The following is a 14,160-nucleotide window of genomic DNA, read 5'->3' as shown; positions in this document are numbered from 1 at the left end:
GGGTTGCTCTGAACCCCCAACGGTGGGCTACCTTGGACCAAGAACTGAGCCCTGTAAGTGTCTTACTTACCTGGTTAACCTAACAAATACTTACCTCCCCTAGGAACTGTGAAAATTGCACTGTGTCCACTTTTAAAGTAGCTATTTGTGAATAACTTGAAAAGTATACATGCAATTTTGATGATTTGAAGTTCCTAAAGTACTTACCTGCAATACCTTTCGAATGAGCTATTACATGTAGAATTTGAACCTGTGGTTCTTAAAATAAACTAAGAAAAGATATTTTTCTATATAAAAACCTATTGGCTGGATTTGTCTCTGAGTGTGTGTACCTCATTTATTGTCTATGTGTATGTACAACAAATGCTTAACACTACTCCTTGGATAAGCCTACTGCTCGACCACACTACCACAAAATAGAGCATTAGTATTATCTATTTTTACCACTATTTTACCTCTAAGGGGAACCCTTGGACTCTGTGCATGCTATTCCTTACTTTGAAATAGCACATACAGAGCCAACTTCCTACATTGGTGGATCAGCGGTGGGGTACAAGACTTTGCATTTGCTGGACTACTCAGCCAATACCTGATCACACGACAAATTCCAAAATTGTCATTAGAAATTGATTTTTGCAATTTGAAAAGTTTTCTAAATTCTTAAAAGTCCTGCTAGGGCCTTGTGTGTTAAGTCCCTGTTTAGCATTTCTTTTAGAGTTTAAAAGTTTGTAAAAGTTTGAATTAGATTCTAGAACCAGTTGTAGATTCTTAAAAAGTATTCCAACTTTTAGAAGCAAAATGTCTAGCACAGATGTGACTGTGGTGGAACTCGACACCACACCTTACCTCCATCTTAAGATGAGGGAGCTAAGGTCACTCTGTAAAATAAAGAAAATAACAATGGGCCCCAAACCTACCAAAATACAGCTCCAGGAGCTTTTGGCAGAGTTTGAAAGGGCCAACCCCTCTGAGGGTGGCAACTCAGAGGAAGAGGATAGTGACTTGGAGGACAATTCCCCCCTACCAGTCCTATCTAGGGAGAACAGGGTCCCTCAAACCCTGACTCCAAAAATAATAGTCAGAGATGCTGGTTCCCTCACAGGAGAGACCAACACCTCTGAAATCACTGAGGATAGCCCCAGTGAAGAGGACATCCAGTTAGCCAGGATGGCCAAAAGATTGGCTTTGGAAAGACAGATCCTAGCCATAGAGAGGGAAAGACAAGAGATGGGCCTAGGACCCATCAATGGTGGCAGCAACATAAATAGGGTCAGAGATTCTCCTGACATGTTGAAAATCCCCAAAGGGATTGTAACAAAATATGAAGATGGTGATGACATCACCAAATGGTTCACAGCTTTTGAGAGGGCTTGTGTAACCAGAAAAGTAAACAGATCTCACTGGGGTGCTCTCCTTTGGGAAATGTTCACTGGAAAGTGTAGGGATAGACTCCTCACACTCTCTGGAAAAGATGCAGAATCTTATGACCTCATGAAGGGTACCCTGATTGAGGGCTTTGGATTCTCCACTGAGGAGTATAGAATTAGATTCAGGGGGGCTCAAAAATCCTCGAGCCAGACCTGGGTTGATTTTGTAGACTACTCAGTAAAAACACTAGATGGTTGGTTAACTGGAAATGAAGTGTGTGACTATGTTGGGCTTTATAATTTGTTTATGAAAGAACACATTTTAAGTAACTGCTTCAATGAAAAGTTGCATCAGTATCTGGTAGACCTAGGTCCAATTTCTCCCCAAGAATTGGGAAAGAAGGCAGACCACTGGGTCAAGACTAGGGTAACCAAAACTTCCACTGGGGGTGACCAAAAGAAAGGGGTTACAAAAACTCCCCAGGAGAAAGTGGGTGACACTAGAAACAAAGAAAAAGAGTCCTCTGTAGGCCCCCAAAAACCAGAACAGGTGGGTGGGCCCCAAGACACAACCCAAAACAAAGGTGGGTACCAGGGTAAGAACTGGGATGCCACTAAGGCATGGTGCCACAACTGTAAACAGTCTGGGCACCACACCAAGGACACTTCTTGTCCCAAAAACAAACCCCAGAACAAAATTCCAGGGGTAACCAGTGTAGCCATGGGAGATGACTCCTCAGATGAGGAGGTCTTCATAGCCTTCAACTGGAAACAGGGCCCAACAGGTGAGTTGGAGATTCCAGAGGGAAGTAGACACTTCCACCACCTACTGGTGAATGGAATCCCAACCACTGCCCTGAGAGACACTTGTGCCAGTCACACTATTGTGCATGACAGGCTGGTGCTCTCAAACCAGTACATCCCAGGTGAGACTGCCAGGGTAAGAGTTAGCCTAGACAGGGTCACTAAGAGGCCTGTGGCTTTAGTACCCATAGAAGTGGGTGGCACTCTTAGCTGGAGAAGGGTAGTAGTCAGTACAGACCTCCCCCTTGATTGTCTCCTTGGAAATGACTACCCAGAGGTTAGTCAGAGCCCAAGAGAGGAACTGGTCCAGTGCCAGTCCTCTCCCAAGGATTCTGGAAGTCCTGCCTCTGCAGTAAATGCAAGCAGGCCCCAGAAGAAGAAAAAAAGAAAACAGAGTAGGAAGGGTGGACAACCTTTAGCCAAGGTTACAGCAAGCCAAGGAGATTCTGCTCCAGTAGGGGAGAACTCCAAAAATGGCTCTGATAAAGTCCAACCTGACCCACAAGAAGTCCTGGCTAGTCAGGCAACTGTTAAGCCTGAGTGGGTGGCTCCTCAGCTAACAGAAGAAAGAGTGGAAGAAGGGTGTTTACTACAAGATGTGGTAACCCCCCACTCTAATACAGCAGACAGGCACCCTGAACCCAAAGAAGCCTGTAACTTAGCCCCTTCCCTTGTAGGTGAAGAGCTAAGGGTGTGGTTCTGGGCACTGACAGCTGTCAGTGGCCTCTGCTGGGTGTTAGCCTTTATGGCTGCACTATCCTTGGCATGGTGGTCTGACCCCCTGCCAAATAACAAGTTAGGCCCCCTGACCCTGTTGGTCATGGTGGGGTTACTCCAGCTCTGGGTAACCTCTTTGGGTAAGCTAGGGGTGACCCTGGCTAAGATAAGATTAGCAGAGGTGGATACCTCTGACCTCAAAATAGAGAGAATGGGTGAAGACATAAAAAGCACAGACAAGAGGCAGTTCAGACTAGGTCCTATCACTGTGGAAGTGGGTCAGTTCCCCAGAGGGAATGACCTGAACAGGAGGATGTAAGGCAGAGTAGGCCCTGCAACAAACCAGCCATTTCCTCTACTCTTCCTCGCCTGACAGACTAGGAAGACTCTTCCAGCGTTGGCTGAGTCTCCTGGCCTGTGGGCTGGGGGGGGCTTGTGTAAAGAAATGGCTCCCTGTTGCATTTACCCCCCACTTTTTGCCTGATACTGATGCTGACTTGACTGAGAAGTGTGCTGGGACCCTGCTAACCAGGCCCCAGCACCAGTGTTCTTTCACCTAAAATGTACCATTGTTTCCACAATTGGCACACCCTGGCATCCAGATAAGTCCCTTGTAACTGGTACCTCTGGTACCAAGGGCCCTGATGCCAGGGAAGGTCTCTAAGGGCTGCAGCATGTCTTATGCCACCCTAGAGACCCCTCACTCAGCACAGACACACTGCTTACAAGCCTGTGGGTGCTAGTGAGAACAAAATGAGTAAGTCGACATGGCACTCCCCTCAGGGTGCCATGCCAGCCTCTCACTGCCTATGCAGTATAGGTAAGACACCCCTCTAGCAGGCCTCACAGCCCTAAGGCAGGGTGCACTATACCATAGGTGAGGGTACCAGTGCATGAGCATGGTACCCCTACAGTGTCTAAACAAAACCTTAGACATTGTAAGTGCAGGGTAGCCATAAGAGTATATGGTCTGGGAGTCTGTCAAACACGAACTCCACAGCACCATAATGGCTACACTGAAAACTGGGAAGTTTGGTATCAAACTTCTCAGCACAATAAATGCACACTGATGCCAGTGTACATTTTATTGTAAAATACACCACAGAGGGCACCTTAGAGGTGCCCCCTGAAACTTAACCGACTGTCTGTGTAGGCTGACTAGTTCTAGCAGCCTGCCACAAACCGAGACATGTTGCTGGCCCCATGGGGAGAGTGCCTTTGTCACTCTGAGGCCAGTAACAAAGCCTGCACTGGGTGGAGATGCTAACACCTCCCCCAGGCAGGAATTGTCACACCTGGCGGTGAGCCTCAAAGGCTCACCTCCTTTGTGCCAACCCAGCAGGACACTCCAGCTAGTGGAGTTGCCCGCCCCCTCCGGCCAGGCCCCCACTTTTGGCGGCAAGGCCGGAGAAGATAATGAGAAAAACAAGGAGGAGTCACTGGCCAGTCAGGACAGCCCCTAAGGTGTCCTGAGCTGAAGTGACTCTAACTTTTAGAAATCCTCCATCTTGCAGATGGAGGATTCCCCCAATAGGGTTAGGATTGTGACCCCCTCCCCTTGGGAGGAGGCACAAAGAGGGTGTACCCACCCTCAGGGCTAGTAGCCATTGGCTACTAACCCCCCAGACCTAAACACGCCCTTAAATTTAGTATTTAAGGGCTACCCTGAACCCTAGAAAATTAGATTCCTGCAACTACAAGAAGAAGGACTGCCTAGCTGAAAACCCCTGCAGAGGAAGACCAGAAGACGACAACTGCCTTGGCTCCAGAAACTCACCGGCCTGTCTCCTGCCTTCCAAAGATCCTGCTCCAGCGACGCCTTCCAAAGGGACCAGCGACCTCGACATCCTCTGAGGACTGCCCCTGCTTCGAAAAGACAAGAAACTCCCGAGGACAGCGGACCTGCTCCAAGAAAGGCTGCAACTTTGTTTCCAGCAGCCTTAAAAGAACCCTGCAAGCTCCCCGCAAGAAGCGTGAGACTTGCAACACTGCACCCGGCGACCCCGACTCGGCTGGTGGAGATCCGACACCTCAGGAGGGACCCCAGGACTACTCTGATACTGTGAGTACCAAAACCTGTCCCCCCTGAGCCCCCACAGCGCCGCCTGCAGGGGGAATCCCGAGGCTTCCCCTGACCGCGACTCTTTGAACCTAAAGTCCCGACGCCTGGGAGAGACCCTGCACCCGCAGCCCCCAGGACCTGAAGGACCGGACTTTCACTGGAGAGGTGACCCCCAGGAGTCCCTCTCCCTTGCCCAAGTGGAGGTTTCCCCGAGGAACCCCCCCCTTGCCTGCCTGCAGCGCTGAAGAGATCCCGAGATCTCTCATAGACTAACATTGCGAACCCGACGCTTGTTTCTACACTGCACCCGGCCGCCCCCGCGCCGCTGAGGGTGAAATTTCTGTGTGGACTTGTGTCCCCCGCGGTGCCCTACAAAACCCCCCTGGTCTGCCCTCCGAAGACGCGGGTACTTACCTGCAAGCAGACCGGAACCGGGGCACCCCCTTCTCTCCATTCTAGCCTATGTGTTTTGGGCACCACTTTGAACTCTGCACCTGACCGGCCCTGAGCTGCTGGTGTGGTGACTTTGGGGTTGCTCTGAACCCCCAACGGTGGGCTACCTTGGACCAAGAACTGAGCCCTGTAAGTGTCTTACTTACCTGGTTAACCTAACAAATACTTACCTCCCCTAGGAACTGTGAAAATTGCACTAAGTGTCCACTTTTAAAGTAGCTATTTGTGAATAACTTGAAAAGTATACATGCAATTTTGATGATTTGAAGTTCCTAAAGTACTTACCTGCAATACCTTTCGAATGAGCTATTACATGTAGAATTTGAACCTGTGGTTCTTAAAATAAACTAAGAAAAGATATTTTTCTATATAAAAACCTATTGGCTGGATTTGTCTCTGAGTGTGTGTACCTCATTTATTGTCTATGTGTATGTACAACAAATGCTTAACACTACTCCTTGGATAAGCCTACTGCTCGACCACACTACCACAAAATAGAGCATTAGTATTATCTATTTTTACCACTATTTTACCTCTAAGGGGAACCCTTGGACTCTGTGCATGCTATTCCTTACTTTGAAATAGCACATACAGAGCCAACTTCCTACATGTACACAAACCCAAAACAGGTAAGTAATAGTAAGAAAAGTAAATCAAACAGTGTAGAATTACAATAGGATGCAATAGGTGAACATCGGTCTAGGGGCAACACAAACCATGTACTACAAAAGTGGAATGCGAATCACAAATGGACCCCAAACCCATGTGAGCTTGTAGAGGGTCGCTCTGACTGTAAGAAAACAGTCAGGGTGTCCAAGATACCCCACCCCAAGACTCTGAAAAGTAGGAGTAAAGTACACCTACTACCCCAAAAGGACACAATAGTCATGATAGGTGGGTTCTGCAAGTACCACAAACACCAGCAAAGCACTGAAGACGGATTCCTGGACCAGAGGACCTGCAAGGCAAGGGGACCAAGTCCAAGAGTCGCGATAGTGTCCAGGGGGGGCAGGAGCCCAGGAAACCCCAGATGAAGGTGCAAGGAAGCTGCCTTTGGATGGAAGAAGCTTAGGATTCTGCAACAACGAAGAGGACTAGGAACTTCTCCTTTGGATGGAAGATGTCCACGGCGTGCTAAAGGTTGCAGAAGTGTTCCCATGCAGAAAGACTGCAAACAAGCCTTGCTAGCTGCAAGGGTTGTGGTAGAGGTTTTTGGGTGCTGCTGGAGACTAGGAAGGACCAGGATGTAACCCCTTAGAGGAGGAGACAGAGGGGGCACTCAGCAACTCATAGAGCCCCCACAAAAGCAGGCAGCACCCACAGAAGTACCCGAACAGGCACTTAGAAGATTTGTGAACTGGAGCTGGCTCAGAGTCACAAAGGAGGGTCCCACGACGCCGGAGGCCAACTCAGAGGGTTGAGCACTGCAGGACGGAGGGCTGGGGACCCAGGCTAGGCTGTGCATGAAGGAAATCCAGAGCAGGGTGAAGGCAGGTGACCCCCACAGCATGCACCACCAGGAAACAGTCGAGAAAGCCGGCAGGATGAGGTGCTACAATGTTGCTGGTAGTCGTCTTGCTACTTTGTTGCGGTTTTGCAGGCATCCTGGAGCAGTCAGCGGTCGATCCTTGGCAGAAGTCAAAGAGGAAAGTGCAGAGGAACTTTGGTGAGCTCTTGCATTCGTTATCTGAAGAATTCCCCAGAGGAGAGACCCTAAATAGCCAGAAAAGGAGGTTTGGCTACCAAGAATGGAGGATTGGCTACCAAGAGAGGTAAGAGCCTATCAGAGGGGGCCTCTGACGTCACCTGCTGGCACTGGCCACTCAAAGCAGTCCAGTGTGCCCCAACACCTCTGTTTCCAAGATGGCAGAGGTCTGGGACAACGTGGAGGAGCTTTGGGCACCTTCCCAGGGAGGTACTGGTCAGGGGAGTGGTCACTTCCCTTTCCTTTGTCCAGTTTCGCGCCAGAGTAGGGCTGGGGGATCCCTAAACCGTTGTGTACTGGCTTATGCAGAGATGGGCACCATCTGTGCCCATCAAGGCATTTCCAGAGGCTGGGGGAGGTTACTCCTCCCCAGCCCTTCACACCTATTTCCAAAGGGAGAGGGTGTAACACCCTCTCTCAGAGGAAATCCTTTGTTCTGCCTTCCTGGGCCAGGGCTGCCTGGACCCCAGGAGGGCAGAAACCTGTCTGAAGGGTTGGAAGCAGCAGCAGCTGCAGTGGAAACCCCGGATAGGCAGTTTGGCAGCACCCGGTTTCTGTGCTAGAGACCCGGGGGTTCATGGAATTGTCCCCCCAATACCAGAATGGTATTGGGGTGACATGTCCATGATCTTAGACATGTTATATGGCCATGTTCGGAGTTACCATTGTGACGTTATACATAGGTGGTGACCTATGTATAGTGCACATGTGTAATGGTGTCCCGGCACTCACAAGGTCTGGGGAATTTGCCCTGAACGATGTGGGGGCACCTTGGCTAGTGCCACGGTGCCCACACACTAAGTAACTTGGCACCCAACCTACACCAGGTGAAGGTTAGACATATAGGAGACTTATAAGTTACTTATGTGCAGTGAAAAATGGCTATGAAATAATGTGGACATTATTTCACTCAGGCTGCAGTGGCAGGTCTGTGTAAGAATTGTCTGAGCTCCCTATGGGTGGCAAAAGAAATGCTGCAGCCCATAGGGATCTCCTGGAACCCCAATACCCTGGGTACCTAAGTACCATATCGAAGGGAATTATATGGGTGTAGCATTGTGCCAATGAGAATTGGTAAATTTAGTCACTATCCTGCAGTGACAAATTTAGAAAGCAGAGAGAGCATAAACACTGAGGTTCTGGTTAGCAGTGCCTCAGTGATACAGTTAGGCACCATACAGGGAAAACATAGAGGGCACATACTATGAGCACTGGGGTCCTGCCTAGCAGGATCCCAGTGACACAGGGGCTAAAACATACATACATACAGTGAAAATGGGGTTAACATGCCAGGCAAGATGGTACTTTCCTAGTTACAACTCTATGTGAGCCCCTGGATCACCCAACTCTGTGTTTGTGTTTCTCTGGTGTCAGTGTACCTTAAAAAACCAACACTACATGGAAAAGCCAAGCTTTTGCCTTTGTACATTTTAAATTTAGCATGTAGGATAACTCAGTGAGTTGGATCCGGAAAGCAAGGCTAACATTCAGTCGCTGGTAAAAAAAAAAACGTTTATACTTGACCCATATGCAAAATGCTTCAGACAGGTTTGGGGCAGCTCTCCTTTCAAATGTCCTTTTCAGGCTGCTCGTCCAGACGCACGCTGAAGCATCTAAAACAGAGATACAGAAAGATGTGAGGTTTCTGTCAACAACCACAATGAAGTGTGAGTACAGAAGACATATGACTTGCACCCACCTAAAGGGCCTCTTCTGCTGACAAAATGGAATCTGCCATTTTACCCTCACCCCTACCACATACTAAAAGCAGTGCTTCAGGATTCCTGATCAGCTGGCCTGCTTCCCATAAATCCAAAGGACTTTATCCCTTTCTAAATTGGCGTAGATGGCACCGTGCTAATACTATGCTTAAAAACGTTGCTTGAAAAGCAGACATTTGAGGTAAGCAATTTTAGAGTGTCACTGGTATTGTAGGGTGCTCTCTACAGGAGCTGCTTTCCACCTAAGCTTAGGAACTAACCAGAGTCCTCTGCCTCTTTTTTCCATAATTTATGCAGCACTCTAAGCCTGAAAGGGTATTGTTTTGATTTATACTGGGCACTCCCTTGTATATTGGCGCACACTAATGACACATTTACAGATTCCACAGCCAAGCTAGAGGAAATCCCTAGGTTATGCAAGCACAGGGAAAGCTAGGATCCCAAACCAACACTATGACTACCTTGCTTGTCCCCTTTCATTAAGTGGACTTCGGTGATGTTGCATTACAGCTCTGGCGTGTGACAGACAGACAGACAGGTACAGGATGTTTTTTTAGTGGGCTGCGGACAGACATAAAAGACCCTGTAGGTCCCAGCATCAATATTCATTTTTTTTCCTTTACTTAGGCTTAACTATGGCAGGCACAGGCTCACTTAAAGTAGTGTCTCAAACTGTCCAAATTTAGAACACTTTCAACATTGAGGCACATGGAAGTTATTTATGAAAAAAGTAATTCAAAGTCACAGACTGAAAAGTTGGATAATGTCACTGGGGTACTACAGAACCTCTCTAAAACTGTAATCTATTAATTACTATTTTTGCACAAAATAAACCAAAGTTAAAAAGAGCTGGCTAAAATGTCAATTGTTCAGGTTCCTATGAACCTTGACAAAGTATTTAAGTCTCCATGGGCCACAGGAAATGGGTCTAGTAAGTTGCGGCTGAGGTTAGGAGCTACTGTAGGCTATTTGGACTAATTTCTCCATATGGACCAGTCGCATTGAATAATGCAATGGCCCTGGAGTACTTGGGGTACTGAGTAAGTCTCTCTTTTGGCAGCAGGTTGCCCCAAGCACTAATAATGGTGTCAGTGGTGAAACATCCCAAAGGAATAAGCTTCAAGTGGACCTTGCTGCCTCTCTGTTAGAGCTAGTGGCTTTCAAAACTCGAGACTGTATGGCTAGAACAGGTTCACACTAGGTTATGGATCCTATGATTTTGACAAATGATGCAACTCCCCTGACGCTACTTGTGTCACTGTAGTTATGCAATCAATTCCATGGTTGATGAACAGCTTGCTCAAGGGTTCATCCTGGAGGCAGCAGTCAAAGGTTACCTTCCCTGGAGGCAGCAGAGGCTCTGCAGACAGTAACGCAGTGGTTCCCCCTCCACCAAGTGGAATAGGGGAACTGCAAGCTTGGGGAGCATGAGGACAGACACTATTCAATGTTTCTCCATTAAACTCTACGGGCCTCATTTACAAGGCCCTTGCGCCGCCGCAGTGGAATTTTTTTTTATGCTGTGGCGGTGTTCAAACAACTCCAAATCTACAAAGTGACACTAGAGGCTTCTAGCGCCATTTTTCACCCCTGGGTGCCAGGTAAAGGCAATGATTTGCAATGTAGACATTCCCAGGCAAAAAGCCCTGCACAATTGACTCAGTGAAATTTACTGTATTTCACTGCGTCATTCTGCGCCTTCACTGCGTCAGAATTTTACCGCCTGCTCAGAGCAGGTGGTAAAAGTGAAGCAGGGCTTTTGTCTATGGGGCCTCCTCGCATTGCTGGAGTGGCATCATTTTTTTTACGGTACTCCAGCAAATGCGTGACTTTAGTGCCACAGATACGTCAGAATTTCTGACGCATCTGTGAAAACCTGCGCCATGGAGCTCTGCGTTGTTAATACAGTGCATCCATGGCGTTGTTAGGGGGTCTCAGGGCAGCGTAAGAAATCTGAGGCACCGAACCGATGCGTCGCTGGTAAATGAGGCCCTAAAGGAAGATCTAAGACACAAACGTATAAAGCTTGAATTGACAAATGATGTATTTATTATTCATTTGAAATGGTTGTTATTACAAAAAAATGAACTTAACACTTTTCTTAAAAGAATTATGCTTAAAACAACTACCAACTGTCATGTAAGTAAAATCTTGTTGTCTTGTTTGTGGATCATTTAAAATTGAACAAATAATTTGACTTCAATTGAATGCGTTGGTTGCATACCAAGTACACAGTAAGGACCAGTTTCAGTTAACGGTCCTTTTATTTTATTCAGTGCTCATCCATGTGACCTTTCATGTCAATGGTCTCTATGTCGTGAGAAAAAAGATAAAAGGTAGTGATATTTCTAGGTTTTTTCTTTTTGTCCTCTCCCTTTCTAGATCTCAGTGTTGTACCTTTCCTTCGTGTCCTTTCGAATTGTTGACGTCTGTCAACGCTCCCTGTGAATTAATTGTACCGAGGCCTTCTTCAGAAATGTTGGGTCTATTCGTACATTCAGGGCCACATTCTGTTTTATATGCAGTCCCTGGTTGATGTTCCACCGCAATAACGAGTGCAGAATACTGACCTGCAACTATAATGGGTGCAGAATATTGAAAAACACTATATAAAATGGATTACGTAAGAAAGAGACCCTCCTGAACCCTGAGCCTGACAATATACAGCTAAACATCCGTCAATTTCAGGTTCATACCAGACAAGTGAAAACAATTCTGTATATGGAGTTTCTGTCTGCAGCAGCAGGGTAGAGTTTGTGGGACTGTTTTTGCACCTATTTATTGAAGCTGCCTGGCTGGTAAGGTCTGTGAATTACCCCGGACATAGGAGCAGGAAGAAGGAATGGGAAATGGGAGGAGTGGGGGCATATTTCGAGTCCGCAGCTCTGTTACACAGGGCTCACAGAATACACATTCACACCACCCACTCACTACAGAAGAGGTCTGAGGTACACAGTGATTATTGGGTTTCACATACTTGGCTTGGTAACCTTTACTCCAGGATTACAGCGATTCCATAGCCCTGAAAACTATAATGTATTTCCACCAAGCTTGACTGTCCCTGGGGCAGTCACGGCTCGCGAGATGTGGAAGGGGCGGGGTGGCACACAGAGGAGGAGGGGAGGAGGAATAAACATTTAGTTAATTTAAAAAAAACACTTACCTTCACTCGCCGCTGCGCCACTCCCCTGTCGCAGACTGCAGGCACAGACTCCCAGTCTGCCCTGCGGCCAATCCTGACGCGTCTCAGAGCAGTGTCAGGGTTAGCTGGAAGTGCCCAGCCAGGGTGCTCCCAAGCAGACTGGGAGCCTGTGCCTGCTCTCTCCAGCCTGGCAACACAGTGCCAGGATAGAGAGAGCACACTGCGCATGTGCACTGCCCCTCACTTCTCGTCAACCCCTGGCCCGCCACTTTACAAGAAAACAATAATCAACACAGTTTATTATAGTTTTTTTGTAAAGGTTTTGCAGCTGCCGCTGCTGGCAGCAATATGGGTGCGACACTCCTTTGCCCTAACGGAGGAGCCGCCCCTACCCTAAGGAAACTATAACTCACGCCCTTGCCATGCATAGTTTTCTTATCAATAATGTTATTGCAAACGTTGCAGTGATATCAGAGATGCTATACAAGATCTCATCAATGACATAATATGTGGCGTAATTACCTGTACGTGGCGAAGGCGCAAGTTATGGTTACCTTAGGGCGCGACTTATAGTTACTTGAAAGAACTCTAACTATAACTGCTGAATTTCTATGGACTTGTACGAGTAAATTCAGAACCTAACTATAACGTCCCTGTAACCTTTGTTTTTTTCAGTGAATTTAATTACTATACGTTATTCCAACCCCTGCCGTGCACGGTGGGGGTTGATCGCAAGCCCTTCTAACCACCTAACCCCGTGCCATGCATGGCCTTTGGCCGTGCGCAGCACAGGTTGGCCACAGGGCCTGTGTCTGTCTGTGGATGTGTGAGTGGGTGTCTGAGTGGGTCTGAAAGTGGGTGTGTGAGTCTATGAGTGGGTCTGAGTGGGCACACGAGTGTCTGAGTGGGTGTGTGAATGGGCACCTGAGCCTCTAAGTGCATGTATGAGTGAATTAATTAGTGTATGAATGAGTCTGGATTTTCTTTAATTTTTTTCCATAATCACGAATATTTTGTGAATAATTCACGGAAATTCGTGAAAATTCACGAATTTCCATGAATATTGCACGCCATAATGCACAATTATATTAAACCTATAATTTGTCCCTAAAACACACCTATATCACACCCCTGGGGTCAGGGTACCTTGACCCTGACCCTTTATGTCACTTTCTATTTGAATTTTCACCCCACGGGACCGTGTCCTGTGAAATAAAACGGCAGTCACAACTTTCTAGTCAGGTTGCGGTCAGTCAATTGCAACGCTTCTTTTTGCACATGTATTTGCGAGAATTGGCAAATTTTCACACATTATTCATGAAAAAAAATTGAAATATTCATGACCAGAGATATACAAATGTGTTTGCCGTTAAATATCTCCTAAACTACTGAATGGATTTACACCAAATAACAAAAAGCACAATCAATGTACCGGCAGCTTGCTTTCTGCCAAATTTGGTGTAGTTCCGTCCAGTGGTTCGGGCTGTAGACGTGTTGACACATCCTATGGGAATTAACATGGGAAACGCAACATTTTTTTAGCCCCTTGTTTCTCTGCCCCTGCTTGACAGATCACCCTGAAACTTCCTCTGCGCAACAAGAATCGCCAGGCCGCTTTTTTGGGAAAACTTTGTGAACATGCATCAAACGATGTCAAAGATAAAGGTAAGTGAAAAAACATTTTTTCTCTGGAAACAGGGTCCTAACTATAACTACCTAGTGGTTTCGGCTGCCTTTCTCACAAAGCAGAGGTGCCATCTTTGACTACATGTTTTAAAGCGCATCATCACAAACATAGAAAACATACTCCAAATTCTCGTTACTCAACATATACTCTCTCCGCATTTGATAAAATTATATTCATTATCAAATCTATCATTATTATTCCCAATCATCTTTAATTAAAGTGCAATGTGCATCACAATCAATTGGCCCCATGTGACATACTTCAGAAAAGCTATACTCGTGCATTTTTCAGCACTGTATTTCAAATCCAGCTTACATACATCACACTTTTTCTTAAGGTTTGTTGTCAAAACAAGTAAATGTTAGTGGTATAAAAGCTCAAGAGAGAGCTTCTCCTATCATAATTATTAATCTACGAGTGTTAATATTAAAAGAGTTGCGCATAACTTTTTATGTTGTATTCAAAACCATGCACAGTAATGTACAACCTTTTTGAGATAGCA

General features: G+C 46.7%; 1 long non-coding RNA gene across 1 annotated transcript in view; it reads left to right on the top strand.

Annotated features, from left to right (window-relative positions):
• The window catches only part of LOC138302155 (uncharacterized), a 204,242-nt gene that overhangs the window by 75,881 nt on the left and 114,201 nt on the right, over positions 1 to 14,160 (top strand). The window contains exon 2 of the long non-coding RNA XR_011205312.1: positions 13,543 to 13,636. This is a non-coding gene — a long non-coding RNA (uncharacterized lncRNA). The remainder of the gene's footprint in view (positions 1 to 13,542; positions 13,637 to 14,160) is intronic.

This window comes from Pleurodeles waltl, chromosome 6 (assembly GCF_031143425.1).
Source record: "Pleurodeles waltl isolate 20211129_DDA chromosome 6, aPleWal1.hap1.20221129, whole genome shotgun sequence".
Taxonomy (NCBI): Eukaryota; Metazoa; Chordata; class Amphibia; order Caudata; family Salamandridae; genus Pleurodeles; species Pleurodeles waltl.
The sequence above is the reverse complement of the archived record's forward strand: the minus strand, read 5'-3'. Positions and strand labels throughout refer to the sequence as shown.